Below are 6,417 nucleotides of genomic sequence, written 5' to 3'. Positions count from 1 at the left end.
GTGTGTGTGTGTGTGTGTGTGTGTGTGTGTGTGTGTGTGTTATTATAAATGGTGTGTAAGTGCAGCCAGTAGAAAACCTAGGCTAGAATGGGGCATTCTAGAAGGTTCCTTACTCAGCCTGGGTACTCATGGGAGTACATGTGAAGGTGATTGACAAGGAGTGGGATGAGCTGGTCAAAGAGTGAGGGGTAGGGAGGAGAATGTACGCAGGACACTAGTGACGGGTGCTAATTCTTCAGGCCTCTTCCCGACTGTCCTCACAAAGACAGGGGATGCTCTCTATACCCCAAGTGTGCACCTGCACTGAATCCAGGCCTCAGCTCCTTGTACAGAAGCAGCTGCCTAAGACGAGTCTTGAGGCTTCCGTCTTCGCAAGACTCGCTGACAACAGGCAGACGCTGCCTCTGCTTCCCTGGGTCTCCACTGCCTGGAACCATCAGTACTAACTGTGATAGAAATGACCTCTCTGGGAACTGAACGACTTTTTGTCCTTGCTGTAATGAGAGTCACCCGAGTGACCCCAGGAATGTGTCAGCATACATTTGTGGCTGGATTTAAATAATAAAGTGTGGTTTGGAGACTCCATCTGAGGCTTGAGCTACCCTCTTCCCTCGGCACGCAGCCCCCTAGCCCTTTGCTACTGAATTTTCTCTCATTTCCCTTTTAATGCTTTGCTTATGTCATTCCCATTAGCGAGCTTCCCTAGCCGGGTTCATATTCCAGCTATGAAATAGTTCACATAGTTCAGGGCAGACATAATATTTACAGGAACTGAAGATGGGTGGGTTTGATAGTGCCTGTGGAAAGGCTTCCAGTGCTGTCAAAATAACAGAGAATTCAAGAAACAGATGCTTTGAAATTATTTCCCAAGAACCACCCCCACCCCTACCCCCAACACATTCAACCAAACCTTGGGTAAGCATTCAGGGGAGTGGTGCCCTGGGTGAGAAAGCTTGGATTCCTGGGTGTTCTGCTCTTTTACAGCCCAGATTCTGAGCTGAACTCTGTTTGTTGTCAATAGCTTTCCAACAAAGGGGGAAATGGAATGTGCCTGTTTTCACATTCCAGGAAAAAGAGCCCTGGAAGACCTCAGAGCCAGAGTGGAGGGACTGGCTGTGTTGTTTTGGAGACAGAGCTGTGAAGGCTCACAGGACCACCTCAGGAGTGCGGTGGTATCTATAAGAAGGTTCCAGAGGGCTTGTAGTTGCATGAGAATGAAATAAAACTGTCTATATCCTGTTTGGGCAGCTAGGGAGGAAACGAAGCGAGGAAGGAGCTGGGAATTTTCCAAATTTGGTAGCACTGATCCAAAAGTTGGCATTTAAGGTCTAGGAAAGGGAGAGTCATTCACCCAGACAGTAAGGGTGGGGATGTCCCTTTGCAGCTCCGGGTGGGGGCCAAAAGGCTAGCATTATCTGTCTTTCTCCCTTCTCCTCTCCCTCTCATCATTCCTCCATCTCTTTTTTTTCTTTCTTTTGAGAGAATCTTGCTAAAAGCCCTGGCTGACCTCTAATCCACAGCCATCCTTCTACTTCGGTGTCCTGAGTGTTAGTTAGCATAGCAGGTAAGCACCACCACCTCCTCCACCACCACCACCACCACCACCACCACCACCACGACCCAGTGTCCTGAGTGTTAGCACTGCAGGCACGCACCACCATCAGGGCCAGTTCCTCCTTGTCATTCACTTTATGTAGTGTCTCCTCCCTCTACCCTGATGAAAATAGTAACACAGTTACAACACAACATATTCTTCCATTTTTAATTAAACTCAGCATTACTTTAAAGAAAAGTCAATCTCCTCGTGTGTGTGTGTGTGTGTGTGTGTGTGTGTGTGTGTGTGTGTTTGAGATGAGAGAGGGAGAGGGAGAGCGAGGAGACCAGAAGATATCCTCGTGGCCTTGGTTTTCCTTTTCCACCAATGTAGGTCCCCTGGTTGTCAGACTTGAGTAACAAGCACCCTAGCATTTACTTTATTAGGTATTTTTGTTTGTTCTCTTGTTCATTCATTATCAGACACTAAGCCTTACCTTAGGAAGCTTTCTATTTCCTATGGATTCCAGTGGCCTGCATGCAGTAGTTGTTCACCAAAGGTGTGGAGTGAATGTAGAGAAGAGGATTCTAGAGTCTGCACAGCTTGAATTCAGGATGGATTAACTGCAGAAGTCCTATCTCAGCACCTCTGGCCCATACACAAAGAAGTGATGTTCTGAGTATGTGAAAGCCCCTTTCTTCCCTTGGACGCAGTTCTGAAACCACTGAAAAACAGAAAACATAATAGAGTCATCTGATAAAAATACAACTAAATTAATCTCAAACTAAATGTAGGATATAAACAAATCAGAGCTCCTCTTATCTAAACATACAGTCTAAGACACTTGATGTGAAACTCTCCACTCTCTTCATATGGCCACTTTACCGTATGGGTCATAAATGGGTTAGGAAGAGCCAGGTAGAGAGGCACAGGCCTATACTTCAAGCACTCAGAGAGCTGAGGCAGGAGATTTCCAGGAGCTCAAGACTACCCCAGGTTACATGAGTGAGAACAGGCTAGCCAAGGCTATGTGGTGAGACTGTGTCTTTAAAAAACAGAAAACAGAACAAAACAGGAAGAAGGGGAGGAGGAGGAAGAGGAGGAAGAAAAGAAGGAATTGTTCCAAGAAATGACTCGAAACTGTGAGAATTGCTGACTCCCGTGGCTTGGCTTTATCAGCTGGTGAACTGTTTCAGTGGGCCAATGAGACCGTGAGACGAACATCAGAGGTTTCTTTTTTGTTATTTTTTTTTAATTCTCCAAACTATTTCATAACCCCTTGGTTCTCTCTTTTCCAAGTTCTAAATTCAGACAACCATCAGCTAGATGAAACTCTGAGTTCAAATGAACTTGACTTGGATGTCAAAGTGCTACTCGCAAACACACACATTTCCTATTTGTGGCAAGCGGGGTCCAGGCAAAAGCAGAGGCTGTTAGCTCACAGCCAGAGTTTGGCTGCGCAGGTAACCCACGACTTAGTCCAAACCACCACCAATGAGCCTGGACAGAGGGCTAGAAGAGCCATGCCTTCATTGCTGCACGTGTGTGACCTGAGCAGGCACACAGGTGGTGTCTATGGTTGTAGAGATCAGGCCTGCCCCATGGGGCTAATGAAAGCGTTTGCTTCTGAGCTCCTCGGTGACCCTGTGTATGTGGTAGACCAGGCCCTCTGTTCGTTCTGTGCAGTTCAAGCAAGTCAATGTACACTGGCTGCCCGCCTGAGTGTATTCAGTCACAGCTAGATTGTTCCAGAAGCCAGTAGCTGAAGCAGGGTTATTCAAGAAGCAAGCAAGAAACGTGGGTCCCTTATCCTGTTGCGTGAGGTGTTTATGAGGTACTGGAAAAGCTGCTTTTCCTCCCTGCTTGTGGAACTCAATGTTCTGGCATGATTCCAGCATTCCATCATACTATCAAGTGTGCGTGCGTGCGTGTGTGTGCGTGCGTGTGTGTGTCCATCATACTGTCAAGTGTGCGTGAGTGCGTGTGTGTGTGTGTGTGTGTAGATGGAGTCTCATATATCCTGAGCTGGTCTCGAATGGCATATGTAGTCCAGGATAGCCTTGAACTCCTAATCTTCTTGTCTCCAAATCCTAAGTGCCAGGCTTACAATTTATTTTTAAAAATAAAAACTCCTTCTCACTTCAATATTGTTTTTACTTTGAATTACTGGGGAGGGATAGCTAATCATTTTAGGGTAATGGAAGTTTATTATTTATGTTTTGCTGTACTGGAGAACAAACCCAGGGCTTTGCACATTTTAGGTCAATGTTCTACCACTGAGCTACACCCCAGCTCATATTTTATATTTTGGAACAAAGTCTCACTTCGTTGCATTAAACTTGTGGTACTTCTGTCTCAGCTGCCCAGGTAGCTAGAATTATAATCTTGCACCAGGAGACAGCCATATAAGATTTTCTTGTTTTTGTTATCTTGAGACAGGGTCTCCCTATGTAGACCAGAGTGGCCTCGATCTCACAGAGATCTGCCTGCCTCTGTCTCCCAAGTGCTGTTATTAAAGGTGTGAGCCACTACACCTGGCTCATACAAGTTTTACCATGCCTCTGTAATTAGTTTGTTTTTATTTCACTATTAACTGGGACAGTCTTGCCATTATGTATCCTGGGCTGCCCTCAAACTCCCTATCCTCCTGTTTCCTCCCTAGTGCTGAGATTGTAAACAGAGTCTGCTATGCCTAGCAAGTGCTTTTTAATTAAAAAAATGTTACACTTTTATGTGCAAATATTTTCTAAAAACTTATTTGTAGTATTACAATTGAATTTTTGCAAAAGAATCTGATTTATAACCCAGGATACCTGCCTCCCTGTGCGTGTGTATGCGCGCGCGCGCGCGCGTGTGTGTGTGTGTGTGTGTGTGTGTGTGTGTGTGTGTGTGCTAGGTCCCACTGATCATTGTGGGTGGAGTGGATCTTCCTTCCAGAGATCCAGGCAGTACAAACAATCAGAGAGCTGGGAAGATGGGTCTGTGCAGTTCTTAGAACAGGTATACACCCTAGGCTGATAAGTCTTTGAATTACTCTGCTAATAAAAATGCTAACCAGGGTTTTGGTTCCTCTGAGGAGGTGGGAAGAAGTCACGCCCATTGTAACTCTTTGTACTAATTCCAACATTTAAGAGACTGATGCAGGACGACCACCATGAGTTCGAGGCCCAATTGAACAACCCAGGAAAACCTTGTCTCAAAAACAAACAAACAAACAATAAAACCAAACAACAATTTCTTATCCAAATAAGGAAATCCAAGCTGTTTTCTCAGCCACAAGACTCACGAGCCTTCGGTTTAACATCTATTCATTTCACAAGCATTAACTGAACGCCTGCTCATGTCAAAAAAGTAGGCACCGAGTAAAGATGGATACTCACTAAATCAGGTAAGCGCTCCCATCTTGAGGAGCTGAGGGTCTAGTTGGGGAAGTCAGTGAAAAGGTGCATGGACAAACAGTATCAGCGTCGCAGACAGAAACGCTCACTAAAAGGGAAACCTAGGGACGTGACAGAAAGTGACAGAAGGCCAGGAGCCTGCAGCATCAGGGGAGGGGCATGGTAGGCTTCCCGGAGATGGTGACAGTTGCTGAGAGGAAGAGTCAACAGGTCACTGTCTGGGGGCAAGAGGAAACAAGGAGCGGTGGTCCAGAAACAGAGCCAGCAGGGTACCTGCGGGAAAGGGAAGACAGCAACATCATGGCTGGCGTGGAGGGAAAGCTGGTGGAACAAGCTGAGGTCAGAAGGCAAAGGGCTGGACCTAGAAGCTGTAGAGAACCAGGAGGGAGTGTCATTTTGCTTGTATGCTTGATTTAAAAAAATGCATTTTAAGCAGGGTGAGTGGGATGGCAGATCTGTTTGGAGTCCTGATTTAATTCAGAACCCTGAAATGAGGAAGTAGAAACTGCCAGGGGGGGTGATCTGTCTCCATCCACTTTGTCTTAACTGATGACTTCACAGTCCAGGGTATCCCAGAGTTGAAAGGTAAAAAATTGTTGTGGTGTTAGGTCTTGAACCTATGGCCTTTCGCATGCTAGGCAAGTGAGGCCCCCTGCCTGGAAGGTGAGATTCTTAGGTGAGTCACTTTTAGAGTTTCCCCAGCCATCCTCCAGCTCTAACCCTGCAGGTAAAAAGACAGCCGAGGAGGATCAGACCTCAGCTGATGGTAAACTAGAGTTGGGAGTTTTCTCACAGGACAGAGTCAAACACGAAGACAAAAAGAAGTTGCTAAATCGGAGTTGAAACTCTGATGGACAGGAGGCAGCTTCGCTCTGCAGCCCCATACACTGGTTTGGATTTTTCCACGTTGGGAAAGGAGGATTTCTTTGGCACTATAATAATCAATGCTTCTTTCAGGTTCGGTTAAGTAAGATGAAGGATACGATGCTTCAACGCCTTGAAGCGCGTCATGTGCCAGCCCTTGCTAGTCACCCTCGGCCCTGCCCTTGGTGATGCTGAGGTTTTCTCATTGGAAGGGAGCCCTGAAGTTGAGGTTTCTCAGGGTGTGTGGCTGTCCTATAGGTTTAGAGACGTATTACGGGAGGCTCCTTTGGAATCCTAGCAGCTAAGCTGACCAGAGCCACAGAAGGTCAGCTCAGGACACTTGAGCAGCTGGCAACCCAAAGAAGACCTCCCTTGTTGTCCGATAGCGTGTTCTTGTTTCTGAAGCAAGGCTCAGCATGGCAGACAGACGGCTGTGTGATTCTGCCGCCGCTGGTGAAAGACGCAGTGGGCTTGGGCTGAGGGCGTCGGTCTTCAGCACCCTAGGTCCCGTTTTCTCAGCTCCAGATGGATGGTGTTCTGGGCTTCCACAGTCTTGTTTAAGTGCCCACATTAGCAGCAGGATGGGGTTCCCATTGAAGCATCATCTCTTGTCAGAAAGCC

This window comes from Arvicola amphibius, chromosome 7, assembly GCF_903992535.2.
Source record: "Arvicola amphibius chromosome 7, mArvAmp1.2, whole genome shotgun sequence".
Classification (NCBI taxonomy): domain Eukaryota; kingdom Metazoa; phylum Chordata; class Mammalia; order Rodentia; family Cricetidae; genus Arvicola; species Arvicola amphibius.
The sequence above is the reverse complement of the archived record's forward strand: the minus strand, read 5'-3'. Positions refer to the sequence as shown.